The sequence below is a fragment of the Ovis canadensis genome, chromosome 17 (genome assembly GCF_042477335.2).
Source record: "Ovis canadensis isolate MfBH-ARS-UI-01 breed Bighorn chromosome 17, ARS-UI_OviCan_v2, whole genome shotgun sequence".
Lineage (NCBI taxonomy): Eukaryota > Metazoa > Chordata > Mammalia > Artiodactyla > Bovidae > Ovis > Ovis canadensis.
The window spans coordinates 14,070,874-14,091,352 of NC_091261.1; the positions used below are offsets into that span (position 1 = coordinate 14,070,874).

General features: G+C 43.8%; 1 long non-coding RNA gene across 1 annotated transcript in view; it reads right to left on the reverse strand.

Annotated features, from left to right (window-relative positions):
- LOC138422146 (uncharacterized) overlaps nt 1-20,479 on the reverse strand; it is a 378,128-nt gene that overhangs the window by 159,023 nt on the left and 198,626 nt on the right. The window contains exon 2 of the long non-coding RNA XR_011249756.1: nt 2,439-2,516. This is a non-coding gene — a long non-coding RNA (uncharacterized lncRNA). The remainder of the gene's footprint in view (nt 1-2,438; nt 2,517-20,479) is intronic.

Sequence of the window (20,479 nt, forward strand, 5' to 3'; positions counted from 1 at the left end):
GTGCAGGATATTAAAGCGGGCCACGACGCAATACACAGTGTAATACAGTTTATAACATACATATGGATAAAGGGACTGTTCATTCACCCATCTATTCATCAAATATGTAGGACGCACTTCTGCATTCTTTCCGCTCCTGACACCGTTCCAGGCACTGAGTAGATAGCTGTGACCAAAACTTGCAAAGTTCCCACTCTTATACAGTTTACAATGTAAAAAGGCCCAGAGAAAGAAACAAATATTAAACATAATGTCATTGATGGATAATTGCTGTGAATAAAAATTAAAATTAGGGTAAATAATTAGAGTGTGGTGGAGGGGGCCATTTTAAATAGCCTGATTATGGTAGGGTTCTCTGAGGAGATGACATTTGGACAGAAATATACAGGAAGAGGGACAGACTGCAAGACTCTCTCCAGATGACACCAAGTTCAGATGCTGGTGGAAAAGAACAGTGGGCACGTTCAAGGCTCAGCAAGAAGGAGCCGTGGCTGGGAACAAGTAAGAGGTAAGGTCGGTGGGCCAGCAAGGCCAGGGTCTTTTGGAAATCACTGGAGGGTCTGGGCTGGGGCAGGACTCTGGCTACTGTGGGTAACAGTCTACAGGGGGCACAAAAGTGGAGGCAGAAAGACCAGTTCAAAGGCCATTGCAGGAGACGCTCATGGCTTGAATCAGTGTGGTAGTCATGGACTTGGTGAGAAGTAGTTAAATTCTGGATCGATATTAAAGATAGAATTTCCAGGGTTGATCCAGAATTCACAGTGTGAGGTAGATAGAAAAGTGAAATTTTTGGTCTGAATAACTTTGTTAAAAAATGATAATGTCACTTATGGAGCTAGGAAGTACTGGGGAGGAAGAGTTGGGAGGGGAAATCAGATGACTATGTATCAAGGTACATGGTTGTATCAAGGCACTGTTGTAACTGATTTATTTCTATATTTATATACTCATTTAATCATCACAAGAACACGTTGAGGTTACTGTTATTGCATTTGGGAATATGGCTTACTTTTATATTTATCTGAACATGCTCACTTTCTTTGCAATGAAAGTTCAATTTCCTTTACATAAGAAACAAGCGTGTGTGTGTGTGTGTGTGTGTGTGTGTGTGTGTAATGATCCCAGTGAGAAAATAATTATGTATTTATAAATTTTAGTCCTTGGCAAGCCTCTGCGGATTGCTCAGTCTATAGTCTCTTAATTCAACAGATTTTCAGCTCCTTTTCCTGCCGGGTCAGATATGTTCATACACAAGCCCCAGTCTCATGGCCATTCCCAGAGTAACACATGGTTCCCTGCATCCTAGTCGTCATGTAACTCTTTTGTTCATTGACTTTTGAAAACACCAGCATCAGTAACAGAGAAATAAGCATTAAAGGAATAATCTTGAATCTGTTTTACTTTTCTCATACGAAATTTTGCAAATGGACTACTTTAAACCATTATACTTAATACATCCTCACATATTTTGTTTGATACATCTCACCAGTGGGTCCCCACACCAAGCTCTGGTTTGAATGTTTATACAAATCAGATAACTGGAGGGCACTGATTTCTTTTAAAGTTCAACATTTCATAAATGAGGGCTCTCATTTACATTTTGTCTTTTCTCTCCAGTCACTAGCATTTCACCACAGATCTGGCTGTTCTGTCCAACAAGTTTTATCTGCGTGAATGTGTTCACTAGACCGTAGAGAGCAAGGCTGATTGCAGCTCCTCACAATGGATGAACAGGGGGACATTTGGGGCAGGGGCCTCTGCCAGTTGCCATAGTGACAGTCCTGACTGGAGAATCCTGCCACTCCACCTGCCATGGAAACTGATTTGCATGGAATTTTGACTGTCTTCCATTGCTATCTGATACTTTCAGGGTATATAAGTGAAAGAACAAATCAGGTCCAATTTAAAAGGGAAAGTCAGATTGAGATCTCAGCTCATTCTGCTCCTCCAAAATGCTTAATAAGCCCCCTGATGCTGGAGTTACACCAAAGGCAGTCACATTCAATTATTGTCATCCAAAACAAATCTCTCTTTTTATATTCTTTTGAGGATGTAGAGAGGAATCTCATCATAACATGAGTCTTATTAAATGGAATTGGATATGCCTCGAATCAAACTGAGTCTCCTGAACAATCATGAACACTGGAACCAGAAAGGAATTAGAGGGTACACAGTCCAACCACGTCACTTACAGATGAAAAACATGGCCAGATATCTGAGTGACCTTCCCAGAAGCACACAGAATAACGCTCCGCCCTGCGCTCGCTCAGCCCACTGGAGCCTGCCAGGGCCCCTCCCGATGGTCTCTGTTGAACCCCCCGTAGGCCCAGGATAGGAGTCAGGACCCATCCCCACAGTTTCACCATGTGCCTCCTCTCTCCTGGGCCACCTGGGAAAGGGGAAAGCTCGTGCAGGCAGCAGGAGGGATGCTACAGTACCTCAAGCCTGGGAGCCATGGAAGCCTGTGGCCCTGCCCCGAAGTCCAACCGAGAGACTGTGACGGCTTCTTTGGAGGACTAAAGAAAGGGAGAAAGGAGGGGAGAGGTCAAAGGAGGCTCATGGATTTATAGAAATTTAAGGAGACATTAAGGAGACAGAAGTGAGAAGCATTTAAGAATCAAGGTCAAACTTTTAAAAGCCACCTTCAATAACATCTATCATCTAAAAGCCTCTACCCTCCTTATGAATGTTTACTCAAGCTCTGAACAAGATAAAATTCAGATCACAATTGTTGTCTTGACTTACACCTTTCTTCTCTTGCACCTCAGCTATATTTCCTTTAGCGTATCAACGTGTAACAAGTTCTCAGCCTATATCACAGTCAAGAGACAAAAAGCTTATGGTAGGAATAATTTTAAAAATTAAAGGTTGTCATCCTATCAACTATGCAGTAATCAAAATTTCCTTAGCTTTGAGAGAACATTACATGTGAAAATGCAATCTGCATTCAATGCCAACTGTATAAACAGCATACTCCTGACTTTAAGTATTTGTCACAAGCTAGTAACCAACTACTGACTTTTACATATGCTGGAGGGTACTATAAACAGGCTGAGTTTACCTAACAAAAATCTCTACCCTCTGTTTTGATGACAAGAGTGACAATTCCCAGCTAGCCACTCTGTGGAAAGACTTCCTCACAGTGGTGACAAGTCAAAGTGCCATGTGAGTTATGTAGCTAGGTCTGGAGTGTCAGCCAAGAGCAGCTGGTCTGTCCTGGGACTGCACTGTCGGCCTATCAGTTCCTACTAGCTCTAATTCCTGGTTAGCTGTCTCTTGGACTTACTGATTCAGTGGAACCTATAAATAATGTAAGTCACATGCAAATAAATTCACAAGGGAGCACTGCCCCTCTGTTTTGGTAAGAGTGACAGGTGATCTTTCCAGAGACTGGCCTGGCCCCTCCTGATACTGCTGCTGGCTTTGCCACCTGAGTCAGGCTCTTTCCCTCTGAGCCTCCACTCTCTCCTCTGTAGAATCAAGCACGAAGTGAAGAGCAACGACCAGCATCTCAGGCTCTAAATAGAAAGTGTCTATTTATACAGAGGGGTGAGAATGAGAAAGATGTTTCTTATCATTGAAAGCAACCAGCCTTGAGAATTTATGAGACTCACTACAGGCCAGGGCAATTCTTGGCAATTCAGATGCCAGTCTGGGCCAGAGGAAAGAGGGTGTTCATCTGCATATTTGAATAAAGATCTGCAATCCTTTGCAGAACCATTAGCATCTCTATGTGCATTTCTGAGCTGTCTTTCCCTTGGTGAGTACCAGAAACTTCACGATATTGAACCAAGGGCCAGCGTTCCCACATGCCGCAACTAGAAGTTCATTCACATGCTGCAACTAACAGTCCTGCACGTGGCAATGAAGATCAAAGATCCACAAGCCACAACTAAGACCCAGCACAGCCAAATAAATAAATATATATAAAATGTAAAAAGAAAGTCAAGTTCACCAATCCATTTTAAAGTGAAAGTGAAAGTCGCTCAGTTGTGTCCTACTCTTTGTGACCCCATGGACTATACAGTCTATGGAATTCTCCAGGCCAGACTACTGGAGTGGGTAGCCTTTCCCTTTTCCAGGGGATCTTCCCAATCCAGTGATAGAACCCAGGTCTCCCACATTGCAGGCAAATTCTTTACCAGCTGAGCCACAAGGGAAGCCCAATCCATTTTAAACCTAGTTCAATTTTCCAATAGAATAGTATTCAGCATTAAAAAAAGGATATCCTACCATTTGTGACAACATGGATGGTCCTTAAGGGCATCGGCGGTGCTGGTAGTTTAGTTGCTAAGTTGTGTCTGACTCTTCCGACTCCAAGGACTATAGCCCACCAAGCTCCTTTGTCCATGGGATTTCCCAGGCAAGAATACTGAAGTGAGTTGCCATTTCCTTCTCCACTTAAGGGCATTCCATTGAGTGATATAAGAGAAAGACAAAAAACTGTATGTTCTTACTTATATGTGGAATCTAAAAAAGGCTGAATTCATAGAAACAGAGCAGAATAGTGGTTGCCAGGGACTGGAGAGAGGTTGATCAAAGGGTACGAGCTTCCAGTCAGAAGATGAATAAGTTCTCAGGATGTAGTGCACAGCACTTGGACTATAGCTAATAACACTATAGTCTAGATCTGGAGGGTTTCCCTGGTGGCTCAGTGGTGAAGAACCCGCCTATCGGTGCAAGAGATGTAAGACATGTGTGTTTGTTCCCTGGGTCGGGAAGATCCCCTGGAGGAGGGCCTGGCAACCCTCTCCAGTATTCCTGCCTGGAGAATCCCATGGACAGAGGAGCCTGGCGGGCTACAGTCCATGGGGTCGCAAAGAGTCGGACATGGCTGAAGTGACTGAGCATGCACACACAGATCTGAAAGGGTTAAGATGATAAATCTTAAATATTCTCACCACGCCCATACACACACACACAAGATCCCTAACTACTGTATGAGGTGATGGATGTGTTAACCGGCCTTATTGTGGCAATCATTCCATGATATATACATGTATATGGCAGACCATCATATTGTACACCTTAACATACACAATATTCTATGTCAATTACACACCAATAAACCTTGAGAGGGGGAACCTAGCTCACTTTCGAAAGTTAACTCACACTCAGATTTCAGGAACATGCCTGTAACATAGATCAACCCACGGCCTCCCTTGAGGGCATTCTCCTTGTGAGATCACTGCATCTTCCCCATGCTGGGAAAAGAGCCTTTTTTTGTAAAATATCCTAACCCATGAATTAAATTCAGGCCTAGCTCACCCCTGACTACAGAGCACACAAGCAGATCTCTCGGCCTTGGAGCTGATTCCTTCTAAGACCAGTCTCCACTCCCCAAGGCCTCTGGCCCTGCTGCAGTCTTACAAGCGTTCAAGCCAGAGCTTGGTCAACCACTATTATGGAGCTGACAGATTCTTGGCTTTACTGAGTTCTCTCCATCTCCCTATTTTTTTTTTTAAGTGAATAAATAGGTCTAGTTAGGTTTATTATAGGAACAAAAGTTCTTCTGGAAAGCTCATTCTTTTGAATGGTTGAAGTGAAAAATAATATCCCCTCCCCGCCCTTCAGAGTCCACACTGGTTGAAGTAGATGAAAATGCTAGCATTTCCAAGCCCAAGGCTTTGTGTGGGATGGAGAATATAAAATGCCTTTTCTAGCCATTGCGACAGGAACGGAATGCACAGGTTTCTCAAGAGAAGACTCCAAGGCCCACGCTGATCTAATTTATGTATCGTCCTGCCAGGAATAAAACCTCAAGACTGTGGCACTTAGTCAGTGATTATTTGATATTTTATATATTCAGTGCCTATTTGGAAATGGCTTTAAATTGGGGTTTTAACAACCTATAAAGAGAAAAAGTACTCTATTCCTCTTTTAACTTCTGGGCATCTCTGTTGAAAAGCCTTCCTTCTATGGAGGAGAAGATGAACCATGACAGGCGCACACGTTGAAACAGGATGGTTACGAAGCCCAAGGACAGCTTCTCCCTGATCAGGGAGACACACGTGGTGCTCTGTTTGGCTTCAGCTTTCAATGTCAGCAACAATCACTTGGAAGACCTTCCCCAGCAAATTGGACCTCTTGTTTTTGCTCTTTCTCTCTTGGGTGGGAGAGGAGCAGTGGAAGCTGGACCTTGATGGCAGTGGACACACCACATAGCTGTGCTGGCTCTGAGAGAGCAAGGGCTGTGGCAGTGACCCAGGCACTGGCCAAAGAAAGGGAACCCTTAGCGTAAGAAACTGAGCGTCACACTGCCAGCTTTTCAAATTCTTTCTGTTGGCCTTCTTATTTTCCCAATTGTAAGTCCATTTAGAAGACACACTATTGGAAGGACTATTTTTTTTTTTTTAAAAAGGTAAGAAAAGAGAATGTTTAAAAGATCTTAAAATATTTCCTCAGTTCCAAAGATGAGTTTTATTTACCTTGATATCCCATTGTGGTATTAGCTTCCTAGGGCTGCTGTAACAAATCACTGCAAATTGGGTGGCTTCATACAACAGATATTAGTCTCTCCGCGTTCTAGAGGCCAGAAGTCGGAAATTAAAGAGTCAGCAGGGTTGCTCCTGGCGGCTCTGAGCTCACCTCCCAACTCCACACGGCAGCCCACAATTTCCGGCATCACTCGGGTTGTGAAGGCATCATGCCAGCCTCTGCCTCCTTCCTCTCATGCCCTCACACCCACACATCTTCTCCTCTTCCAACTCTTATAAGGACACCAGCAGGGCCCACTCCGATCTGGGATGACATCTCCTTGAGATCCTTACCTTGATTATATTGGCAAAGACCCTTATTCCCAAAGTCACGTTCACAGGTTCTGGGTGCACATGTGTTCAGGTGACCACTCTTTACCCAGGAAGCAGTGACAGAGACACCCTCCTGGAAATCCCCAAGGTTCATAATCATGGCCTCATCTCTAACTTTTCTTGTATTTTTCTTATCTCTGCTTCACTCTCTGCTTCCCTCCTCCTGTAGCACACACACAACACAAACATGTAACTCAATTCAATTACTCCTACCCCACTATCGTGCTGGAAAGGCTGCAGCAAGGTATAGACACCTATAAAAATTAAAGACTCTCTACTGGGAGTTTCTTGGTGGCCTAATGGTTAGGACTCTGCAGGGCCCAGGTGCAGTCCCTGGTCAGGGACTAGAAATTCCCACAGCCAAGTGGCTCAGCCAAACCATCATTGTAGAATGTAACTCTTTTTAATCTAATTTAAATATATACAAAGATGGGCACAATATGGGACAGAAACTGTATGGACCTAACAGAAGCAGAGGATACTAAGAGGTGGCAAGAATACAGAGAACTGTACAAAAAAGGTCTTCATGACCCAGATAACCACAATGGTGTGATCACCCACCTAGAGCCAGACATCCTGGAGTGTGATGTCAAGTGAGCCTTAGGAAGCATCACTATGAACAAAGCTAGTGGAGGTGATGGAATTTCAATTGAGCTATTTCAAATCTTAAAACATGATACTGTTAAAGTGTTGTACTCAATATACCAAATTTGGAAATCTCAGGAGTGACCACAGGACTGGAAAAGGTCAGTTTTCATTCCAATCCCGAAGAAAGGCAATGCCAGAGAATGTTCAAACTACCCCACAACAGCACTCATCTCACACGCTAGTAAAGTAATGCTCAAAATTCTCCAATCCAGGCTTCAGCAATACGTGAACCGTGAACTTCCAGATGTTCAAGCTGGTTTTAGAGAAGGCAGAAGAACAAGAGATCAGATTGCCAACATCCGCTGAATCACAGAAAAAGCAAGAGAGTTCCAGAAGAATATCTTCATCTGCTCCACTGAGTACACTAAAGCCTTTGACTGTGTGGATCACAGTCAAACTGTGGGAAATTCTTAAACAGATAGGGATACCAGACCACCTGACCAGCCTCCTGAGAAATCTGCATGCAGGTCAAGAAGCAACAGTTAGAACTGCACATGGAACAACAGACTGGTACAAATTGAGAAACTAGTATGTCAAGGCTGTATATTGTCACCCATCCTGCTTATTTAACTTATACACAAAGTATATCATGCGAAATGTCCTGCTGGATGAAGGATAAACTGGAATCAAGATTGCTGGGAGAAATATCAATAACCTCAGATATGCAGGTGACACCACCCTTATGGCAGAAAGCAAAGAGGAACTAAAGAGCCTTTTGATGAAAGTAAAAGAGAGAGTGGAAAAGGTGGCTTAAAACTCAACATTCAAAAACTAAGATCATGGCATTTGGCCCAATCACTTCATGGCAAATATATGGGGAAACAATGAAAACAGTGACGGACTTTATTGGGTGGGGCCTCCAAAATCACTGCACATGGTGAATGCAACCACGAAGTTAAAAGACACTTGGCTCATTGGAAGAAAAGCTATGACAAAACTAGACAATGTATTAAAAAGCCAAGACATTACTTTGCCAACAAAGGTCCATCAAGTCAAAGCTATGGTTTTTCCAGTGGTCATATATGTATGTGAGAGTTTGACCATAAAGAAGGCTGAGCACCAGAGAACTGGTGCTTTCAAACTGTGGTGCTGGATAAGACTCTTGAGAGTCCCTTGGACTGCAAGGAGACTAAACCAGTCAATCCTAAAGGAAATCAAACCTGAATATTCATTGGAAGGACTGATGCTGAAGTTCCAATAGTTTGGCCACCTAAGCCGAGCAGCTGACCCATTGGAAAAGACCCTGATGATGGGAAAGATTGAAGGCAAGAGGAAAAGGGGATGACAGAGGAAGGGTTGGTTAGATGATATCACTGACTTAATAGACTTGACTTTTAGCAAACTTTAGGAAATAGTGAAGGACAGAGAAGCCTGGCATGCTGCAGTCCTTAGGATCACAGAGAGTTGGACATGACATAGTGACTGAGCAGCAACAACTGTGTGCCAGGCATTGTCAGAGGTTCTGAAGACAGAACAATAAACCAAAAGTACCTGCGCCAGAGGACTACCTAACAGTATATCAGCAACTATACAGTATTGACAAGTATTAACATGCCACACCCAAACTTCATTACCCAGGTGACTCTATGGGACTCCCTGACCCTGGGGAGCATCATTTGACTCCAGCTCAGTCCAGTTCAGTTGCTCAGTCGTGTCCAACTCTGCGACCCCATGAAGCTCAGCACACCAGGCCTCCCTGTCCATCACCATCTCCCGGAGTCCACCCAAACCCATGTCCATTGAGTCGGTGATGCCATCCAACCATCTCATCCTCTGTCGTCCCCTTCTTCTCCTGCCCCCAATCCCTCCCAGCATCAGGGTCTTTTCCAATGAGTCAACTCTTCGCATGAGGTGGCCAAAGTAGTGGAGTTTCAGCTTCAACATCAGTCCTTCCAATGAACACCCAGCACTGATCTCCTTTAGGATGGACTGGTTGGACCTCCTTGCAGTCCAAGGGACTCTCAAGAGTTTTCTCCAACATCACAGTTCAAAAGCATCAATTCTTTAGCGCTCAGCTTTCTTCACAGTCCAATTCTCACATCTATACATGACCACTGGAAAAACCATAGCCCTGACTAGACAGACCTTTGTTGGTAAAGTAATGTCTCTGCTTTTCAATACGCTATCTAGGTTGGTCATAACTTTCCTTCCAAGGAGTAAGCATCTTTTAATTTCATGGCTGCAGTCACCATCTGCAGTGATTTTAGAGCCCCCCAAAAATAAAGTCTGACACTGTTTCCACTGTTTCCCCATCTATTTCCCATGAAGTGATGGGACCAGATGTCATGATCCTCTTTTTCTGAATGTTGAGCTTTAAGCCAACTTTTTCACTCTCCTCTTTCACTTTCATCATGAGGCTCTTTAGTTCTTCTTCACTTTCTGCCATAAGGGTGGTATCATCTGCATATCTGAGGTTATTGAGATTTCTCCCGGCAATCTTGATTCCAGCTTGTGCTTCCTCCAGCCTAGTGTTTCTCATGATGTGCTCTGCATAGAAGTTAAATAAGCAGGGTGACAATATACAGCCTTGACGTACTCCTTTTCCTATTTGGAACCAGTCTGTTGTTCCATGTCCAGTTCTACCTGTTGCTTCCTGACCTGCATAGAGGTTTCTCAAGAGGCAGGTCAGGTGGTCTGGTATTCCCATCTCTCTCAGAATTTCCCAGTTTCTTGTGATCCACACAGTCAGTATACAACCTCATTTATCTGTTCCAGCAGCTGCAATCATCTCCTAGATGGAGGGAACTGGGGCGTCATTTGGCACAGCCACAGCATTACATATGAAACTCACTTTTTCCCTTTCTTCTTAGTCCTCTGCCGTTACACAGTATGTGACTCTGCCACACCGTTCCATTTTCTGGCATACCAATCAACATGTCACTATATGACACCATTTAAAAAACCAAAATCTTGCTCTATAAAAGCTCCTTTCAAGTGAAAATTTCACTATGGACAGCGATTTTTTCCTTTGGAACTGATTAAAATAAATTAATGTTCACACTCTGGGTTTTTCATGGCTTCAGAATTTCCAACATTTCAAAGTCTTAACTCGAAAAGTTCACTGGTTTGGAAAAGTACTTGCTCTATCCTAGTATTTCATGAATGCAACCTCTGGGTTTTTTTTTTTTCTTTCCAGTATTTAGATTAAGAAATGGAATACATAAAATATATCTGTCAAATTTCAATGTAATACTTTAACACCTTGGCTTACCTGCCAAAATATGCACAATCCAGAACCAACACAAATCCATTTTACTAGCAAAGGAAAAAGAGAAAAAGAGAGAGAGGGGAGTGTGAGAGAGACCATTTGTGGTCAGTCACGTCTCTTTGCTGCCCTAGCCACCTGGTCCTCTGAATTCCCAGGCCATTCATTTACAGCAAATACCCTAGAGCTAATCAATCTTTATTACTATAAAGCAATTTTTTTAAATTATTTTAAAATCATTTAGAACAATTTTGTTCTTTGGATACATCCAGTATTTAAACTCCTGAATAAACAACCCTCTACTGAACAGTAGTGGCTGAGGAAAGGTTACTGTTATTTTGACATTAGAAGCAGCTGATCTAAGCACAGCCAACATAGTTAGCAGCATATTTAAAAGTTCAGTGCTATCATTTTGGTAATTACATAGTGTCAACACTTAACCACAAATACAAGGAAAGCACGGCACCTAAATCGCGTGGCAGGGTTCAGTCACCGGGTGGTCGTCTGGATGATCAAAATGGAAAGGCAGCGTTTCCAAATTCTTAGAAAGAGCCTCCTGGCTCTGAGAACATGTCTATAGACCCTGCCTGAGAGACAGAGATCTCGCAGGTCTCAGGTCTCCCCAGGTCTCAGACTTGCTTTGCCCGCCCCCAGGTTCCCTCCCCAGGGTCCTGTCCCCTCCAGGCCCCCCACCATTTCTTGTCTCTTGGTCTTGGCCATACCTTCTTTCTCTGCCTTCGTCTCTGTCCACTCGAACTCTCCTCCTGCACAGCAGGCTGACTGATTACCCTCAGTTCAAGCAATGTTCTTAAACGCTTACTGTGTGCCAGATGCTATGCAAAGTCCTAGGAATACGAAGCAAAAGGTATGATTTCTGCGTGCAAAGAACACTCACATTCAGGAGTCTTCTAACAATCATGAGCTCCTTCCCTCCTTTGAAGATGCCTTCAAATTATTTACTGTCCTCTTTTCTTCCCAGACTCATCTCTCCAGGTCCTACGCCCAGTGACACCGTCAGTAACTCACTCAGCAATGACACAGAACCCTCAGAGTTCATGGTACGTCATATTTTTATGTATACTTTTGTGCATATTTTTCTGAGTTCCTGCTGCCTCTTTTCTTTAGAGAGCTCCTCAGAGATGAAGACTGCATCCTAGATTCAGTCTTTAAATGAATATTTCCTCATATTGCCTAATATCGATAGTATTTCCCAGGAGGCAAAAATTTTCTCCTGTGTTCTTGGACTGACCTCTTTGATAACCCAGTTCAGTCTGGAAATTAAGCCAAGACTATATCAAAGGGCAAAAGTGTTTGCTCCCAGAATTTATAGCATTTGAGGCAAACCCAGGGGGGACTGGACTTTAGAAGCCAGCCAGTGTAGAGAGTGAAGCCAGGCCTTCTGCTCTCCTCAAGCCCCACTAGACCAAGGACACCCTGCAGAGCCCTGGCCTTCCAGAGTTTTGTTTGGTGGTTTGCATACTCCCTTTTACATTTAGTCAACCTTCTCTTGGGGGCCCAACCTGAGTCACATCCTCCCTTAGCTCTGCTTGGCTCTTATACTGTTTATATTTTATAACCTAATAGGAAAAACAGACCAAGTTTTAAATAATGTCTGCCCAGGGCAATTCAAAGGCTTTGTAATACCTATAATGTCCAGAAGAAGACAATGTGAAGAGCATTGGAATTACCTAATAAAGTGACACATAAAATAACCCATGAACCCCAAGCAAGGGGGTTGCAATGACAGAAGGCAAATGAGATCTGGAAGCACTCACTGTAGTTCATTACATTCTAGGACCCATTCCCCAAGGTTCTCGTCCTGGAATCAAAGCAGGCGCACAAACACACAACATAGTAACAGCAGCAAACACTCTTCTAAGACTCTTTAGTTGAGCTCCCTTAATCCTCATAACAGCCCCATGAGATGGATAGTATTAGTACTCACATATTGATAGACTGAGAGAGGCATCACCAAGATCTCTCTGCAAGAAAGAGGTGAGACAGGCTGGGACCTGGGCCCCTTTGCTGCAGTGCTTGCACCTAGACAAACATCTCTTTGAGCAACAAAATACAAAGAAACTATAAAATATATATATATATGCACAATTGGGGAACACCATGGACAACAAGGGGGCTTCCCAGGTGGTGGTGCTAGCAGTAAAGAACCTGCCTGACAATGCAGGAGATGTAAAAGATGCAGGTTCAGTCCCCAGGTGAGGAAGAGCCCCTGGAAGACAGCATGCCAACCCACTCCAGTATTCTTGTCTGGAGAATCCTATGGACAGAGGAGCCTGGTGGGCTACAGTCCATGGGATCACAAAGAGTCGAATGTAGTGACTTAGCACACATACACACATGCACAGAGACAGCTGACCATAAAAAAAAAAAAATGTTCTCATTCATTAGTGTTCCGTTTGCTCTTCTGAATAACAAAGGTAGTTGAGACAGTAATCTGTTGCCATGGGTGCCCAACTGCGACCCATCAGAGACAGAAGGGACACTACTTCTGATGTGACAGCCTTGAGGGGAAAGAAACAGGGAAAGTGGAGCCCCACAGAGCAGGATGGGGTGGAGGGCATCAGAGGAGCATTTGCCACAGAAGCATGGGGCGAGGGGGGGGGGGGGCAGTGACTCTGGGGACACCGCTGCCCGCTCACCATGCAGTGTCTGGGAGAGGTCCTGAGACCCACCCTAGGTCCATCTTCCCCTCCTCTCAGTGGAACAGACACCACCCAGTCCTGGTCCAAGGAGTCGTTCATCTCACGGTCTATCATCTCCACATGCACCCTTAAAGAAAACACCCTGACAGGGAGGACACAGCCCCGGGACTAGGGGGAGCCTCGGGTGCGTGCTGCAGGGCCAGGGGAGGAGGGGAGAAGCTGGGCTCCATGTCGCTTCCTCCATCTCCAGCGAGGGCGCCTGGGAGACACCCATGAACAAGTCTACTTCTTCTGGGGCTCTGGCAAGTACCCAAGGGAATCATATGATGTGAACAAGCCAAAGAGAATGTTTTAGTCCGTGTTCCAATGAACTCCTCAGTTAACCCAGAGAGAACAGGCAACTAACCTGACCTAAAATCCAAGGAACCACTGGGAATTCCCATTTCCCGAGATCTCTCAGCAAAGCTAGAATTGAGCCTCTTTCCCACTCTCTCCCGACTCAGACTTCTGCCCCAGCATTGAGACAAGCCCAGGTGTGATGTAATTCTTCACTCCCCTGGCAGTTTTTGAAAGCATGTATTCGGAGTTCAATGAATGAGTGAAATATATAAATAAATGGTCATTAAGTTTTCTTTCTCATATCACTTCTGGGCTAGCTCTGAGGAGAAAACACATAGACTGTGTTCTAGAAAGATCTGGTGGCCCTTTTTGCAGTTAAACTGAGAGTTTGTCTTCATAAAGAAAATGACTCCTTGAATTCCTATGGATCCTCCAAGATTCCCAGTAAAGGTAGGAAATGTCATTCAACATGACTCTCAATGATGATCCACTGGAATCATGAAAACTAAATAGTCACAGACATAAATGCTGAGGAATGCCTCTTTTGTGGAATGGTGTTGCCTTAAATAAGTGTTTCTTTAATGCACCAGATCAGACTGCATGTTTTGCTGACACGGCCTCATTTCTCCCTTCTGTGGTCCTGCAAATGTAACCCTTAGGTGTCTACCAGCCACGGGTTCTGCCCAGCTCCCTGCCTGGAATTCCCTTCCCTCCACGTACTAGGCTAACCCTTCAAGGTCCAGCCTACCTATCCCCTCCTCCATGAAGCTTTTCTTAATTCTCTTGACCTTGAGTAAACTTTCCTCTGAAGCCCCACCAGTCTTACATACCTAATTTACATCTTTTTTTTAAAACTTCTTATTGTAGACAGTTGCTTTACAGCATTGTGCCAGTTTCTGCCATAAATCAACACGAATCAGTCACAGGTATATATATATCTCCTCCCTTTTAAGCCTCCCTCCCATCTCCCACCTCATCCCACCCCTCTAGGTTGTCAGAGAACAGGAAGGAGAGGGTGGGACAAATTGGGAGGGTAGCATGGAAACATACACCTTATCTTTTTAGTCTCCTCTTTATCTGCTGAAGGGACAGGCCACCCACTCTGGTATTCTGGCCCGGAGAATTCCATGGACTCTATAGTCCATGGGGTCACAAAGAGTCAGACACCACTGAGCAACTTTCACTTCATCTGCATGTCCTGACTCCCAGCTAAAATGTAGAACTCATCTGCTCAGGAATCAGTATCTTCTATAAATATTTAAAATTCATATTTGTAGGAAGGTAATAAATACAAAACTACAAAGAATAACAGTCATATCATATCACTCAGATTCAACAATGGTCCCCATTCCTGCTACCAGACGCACCTCTCCCATCCCCCTCCCCAGGGCCAGAAAGCTGTACTCTTATGAGGCTGATGTGTCCCTTACAAACACACATATATTGCAAAAGTGTCATACAGTAGTATATATATATATGAACTTCAAATGTGAACATTATATTCTGTTGTTCTGACTCTTGATGTTTCCATACAACATTATGGTTTTTCCACTATTAATTCATTGCTTCCTTAGTACACTATTGTACCTCCCAAGGTTCTTGACAGCACATGACGATGGTGAAAGACACACTGAGCAAGAGAGTGGCTAGGAATTCAGTAAGTTTTCCATGACCTTGAGAGCTGAGAGCGAGGTATATACTTTATACCTCCTGTGTTCTCAACTTTCAAGGTACGCAATTTAAGACGAACTACCTCCCATCTATGTCTCAGTTTTCTGGTCTTTAGAAGGTAGTTCAGTATCCACTAGCTACTTCATATAGTGAGAATTGAATTCGTTGATGCGTTTCAAGTTCTGAGAACGGTGCCTAATACGTAGGAAGCGCTCAAAACATTATCATATCTAACAGTAATCATAACAAATATTATTCTCATGACACAGCAAAGATGCTAGCTGGAGAATTTGAATGACATAGATCTTGAACCTGGGGAAAGTAGAGAAGAGAAGAGATCACTAGGAAGTTTTCCCATTATAAATAGTAATTAATTCTATCATTAATATTTGCCACAAAGCCCAACTCTTAAAAGCCTAGACGTTTGGCTTTTTTCACCCAGTTAGTCTCATGCATGGGGCCAATCAGTTGTCAATCATTCTACACTCTCAACCTAACACCACAGAACCAAATATTTTCAAAGAAATCTGCAAAGCATTTGTTGGCTGTATTTTCCCTGCAGCCTGTGCTTTACAGAATCCTTGGTTGGTAGGAAAAAAATTTCCTCTAAAGCCACTGTGACAAAGTTATTTTAGAGCTTCAGTAGTTTTTCTTTCTTTAAGCCAGGTTTAAAAAAAAAAAAAAAAAAACTGTTACCCTTACACTCTCTCTATTTATTTGTTTTGGCCTTGGTGGACTAGACCACAGCTAAAACTTTATGGACCTAATAAAATTCCCAACATTCTCAGACATGGGTCGTGACGTTTGTGTGCTGGGCAGGAAACAAAGGTGCAATTGTGAGGAGAACGGATTCGCTTGGAGATAAGTGAGCTGAGGTCAGGCCATAGGGGAAGCTGCAGCCACACCACGCCACTGGCAGTGTGTGTCGCTGGCGTGCCCCTGGCTTTTCCTCCCCTCCGCCTTCCGCTCTCCACCAGCGACACAGCGCCTGGTGTTGTTCCTCAACTACCAGGCCTTCCACTGTGTCCCTGCCTGCAGTGACCCCAGTCGAGAACTTTCCATCCTCCCTCACTTCTTCACAACCAGTCTGTCCTGTGTTTTCTTCCCTCGCAGCTTCACTTTCTTGCAGGTGACAGCTGGTTAACCCGATAAACTGTTACCTCAACTTTGTAGAGAAGGCTTTTCAGCAAAAGCTTTCTGGGGCCAGTATCTCAGTCAAAAGCAGTGGTTCTGTTGTTGAGGAAGCAGGTAGAATTTGTGGCCCTTCTGAAACTGCGCTACACCAGTGGTTGCCTAGTTTACTCACCACCATGGACTACTCACTGCTATGGGCTACTCACCACCATGGGCTACTCACTACTATGGGCTCTCTCCAGGAAAACCTTACGTTGAAGCACTGCTCCCCAGTGTGGTGGTGTTTGGAGGCGAGGCTTTTGGAAGGTAGTTAGGGTTAGATGGGGCTTCCCCCGTGGCTCAGATGGTAAAGAATCCACCTGCAATGTAGGAGACCAGGGTTCGATCCCTGGGTCGGGAAGATCCCCTGGAGAAGGGGATGGCAATCCACTCCAGTATTCCTGCCTGGAGAAGTCCATGGACAGAGGAGCCTGGTGGGCTACATCCACGGGGTCACAAAGAGTCAGACAGGATGAGGTCATGAGGGTGGGCCCATCATGATGACATCTCTGCTCTTAGAAGAAGAGGAAGAGACATGAGATTTCCTTACACTCAGAGAGACCCAGAGAGTGGGAGAGAGAGAAGGCCATGTGAGAACATAACCAGGAAAAGGGCACAAACATGCTGGCACCCTGACCTCAGACTTCCAAGCTTCAAAACTGAGAGAAATAAATGCCTATTGCTCAAGCCACCCAGGCTATGACATCTTGCTACACCAGCCAGAACTCAGACACCCAGGCACAGCACTAGCCCCCAGCTTGCGAGCGTGCAGTACTAGCTTTCCCTGCAGCTGTGACAGCTGACTAGACAGCGTCACTTCACCTTGCACTTTCCATGCCTGATAATTTTTCAATAAATTGATCTTCACAAAACCGCTACCTTGCTAGGTAAACAATCCTATCCACAACCGGTTTTCTCTTCCCTATACCAAACCAAAGTTCTCTTACCAAAAGGACTGGGTGAAATTGATTACTTAGAAAACTACATTTCATCAGCTAAAAACTCAAAGCTTCCTTTAGGTATTCATGTGAAAGAGAAATAAGAAGTGGCTCTTAGTCCTTTGCGACCCCATGGACTGTAGCCTACCAGGCTCCTCTGTCCATGGCATTTTCCAGGCAATAGTACTGGAGTGGATTGCCATTTCCTTCTCCAGGGGATCTTCCCAACCCAGGGACTGAACCCAGATCTCCCGTATTGTAGACAGATGCTTTACCGTCTGAGCCACCAGGAAAGTCCAAGTAAGAATTACTGTTCCTGAAAGAAAGTAAGATGGTGAGAGCATATGGCCTTTTTCTTCTTTGAAGATGTGAAAACTCAGTGAGAATATATTACAAGATTAATTATCCCTAGAGCAAATCAACACTGCTTGTCAGTCTTCATAAAAGATTAAAGTCGGGGGTTTATTTATTTGCTCCCAAAAGATTTCATCTATGCATTTTCTATCATGCATCTTGCCATACTTCCTGTCCCTATATTTTCTCCCTTGCTTCTTATGTCTGCACAAGTTTTCTATTTAGATTGTATTTCCAACAGATGTTATCTCTTTTAGAATGTTTCTTTTCATTAAAAAGGACATGTAATACATTTCATTATTTTGAGAGAAAACAGGTTAAAGAAAGATGTTCAGAAATCCTAAATTACTGCTTTAACTCTATGTGTGTGTGGTGGGGGGGGGAGGGTTGTGCATGCTTGTGAAAGAATGCACACAGTTTTTGGAAATAGGTGAGCTACAGGGAGAAAGCTTGTGTTTCACAAACACTGAGGGAAAATAAAACTATCTTCCACTTGTTCCTAAAAAGGTAATATAGAAGAGCATTAAAACATCATAAAAACTTCCACTGCAAATGCATATTTTCAATATACAAAACTGTATATGTGTTAAGCAGGTTGTTTGTAATCTCTGAAGCTTTCCCTTGCTGTTCAGTGTAAAGATTAACTCACAACACTAATGAAATACGCAGGGGATTTTAAGTGTGTAAAAATCTGCATTTAGCTGTACTAAGCTTTACTTCAATTCTTCTTAACAGACTGATAGCTCTTGAATAAAACTGCGGCTGCATCAATTTTTTTTCCTTTTATAAGTAGAAACCCTTCACTCAAATTACCAGTGCCCTCTAACCCATCTCTTCTCTCTTTTCCAAAAAGGGAAACCTATTGATTACTAACATTCTTTTTAAATATAAAAAGAATGGAGTGATTTGAATTTTTAAACATCCCTAAACATGTAATGATCTCAGTTTCTGTTAGCAGAATCCTAGCCATTAGTAAGCAAGGGTGAGGTCAGTGGGGAGAGGCGGGAAAACACACTTTCCCTTGGCTCCTGAGATCACCTGGGCTGAGTGTTTATTTCCCAGCAAGGCTGACCTTGTTAACTGTAACACAAACAGTGGTAAGCACTAAACAATAACAGAATCTCCATGGAGCTTGGAGGCTATAAAATCTCTGAGTCTTACGAAACTGGCATGCAGAGTTATTCTTAGCTTCTTACTTCTCTTGAGCAGGGAAGCCATTTTTCATGCATTATGGGGTATTATATCATGATTTTTTTGCTTTTGTCTCAGTTCAGTTCAGTTCAGTTCAGTCACTCAGTCGTGTCCGACTCTTTGTGACCCCATGAATCGCAGCATGCCAGGCCTCCCTGTCCATCACCAATTCCCGGAGTTCACTCAAGACTCACATCCATTGAGTCAGTGATGCTATCCAGCCATCTCATCCTCTGTCGTCCCCTTCTTCTCCTGCCCCCAATCCCTCCCAGCACCAGAGTCTTTTCCAATGAGTCAACTCTTCGCATGAGGTGGCCAAAGTACTGGAGTTTCAGCTTTAGCATCATTTCTTCCAAAGAAATCCCAGGGCTGGTCTCCTTTAGGATGGACTGGTTGGATCTCCTTGCAGTCCAAGGGACTCTCAAGAGTCTTCCCCAACACCACAGTTCAAAAGCATCAATTCTTCAGTGCTCAGCTTTCTTCACAGTCCAACTCTCACATCCATACATGACAAGTGGAAAAACCATAACCTTGACTAGAGGGACCTTTGTTGGCAAAGTAATGTCTTTGCTTTTCAATATCCTATCTACTGCTGCTGCTAAGTCGCTTCAGTCGTTTCCGACTCTGTGCGACCCCATAGACGGCAGCCCACCAGGCTCCCCAGTCCCTGGGATTCTCCAGGCAAGAACACTGGAGTGGGCTGCCATTTCCTTCTCCAATATGCTATCTAGGTTGGTCATAACTTTTCTTCCAAGGAGTAAGGGTCTTTTAATTTCATGGCTGCAATCATCATCTGCAGTGATTTTGGAGCCCCCCAAAATAAAGTCTGACACTGTTTCTTTCCACTGTTTCCCCATCTATTTGCCATGAAGTGATGGGACCAGATGCCATGATCTTCGTTTTCTGAATGTTGACCTTTAAGCCAACTTTTTCACTCTCCTCTTTTACTTTCATCAAGAGGCTTTTTAGTTCCTATTCACTTTCTGCCATAAGGGTGGTGTCATCTGCATATCTGAGGTTATTGATATTTCTCCCGGCAATCTTGATTCCAGCTTTGCTTCCTCCAGCCCAGCGTTTCTCATGATGTACTCTGCATAGAAGTTAAATAAGCAGGGTGACAATACACAGCCTTGACGTACTCCTTTTCCTATTTGGAACCAATCAGTTGTTCTATGTCCGGTTCTAACTGTTGCTTCCTGACCTGCACATAGGTTTCTCAAGAGGTAGGTCAGGTGGTCTGGTATTCCCATCTCTTTCAGAATTTTCCAGTTTATTGTGATCCACACAGTCAAAGGCTTTGGCATAGTCAATAAAGCAGAAATAGATGTTATTCTGGAACTCTCTTGCTTTTTGGATGATCCAGGGGATGTTGGCAATTTGATCTTTGGTTCCTCTGCCTTTTCTAAAACCAGCTTGAACATCTGGAAGTTCACGGTTCACGTATTGCTGAAGCCTGGCTTGGAGAATTTTGAGCATTATTTTACTAGCATG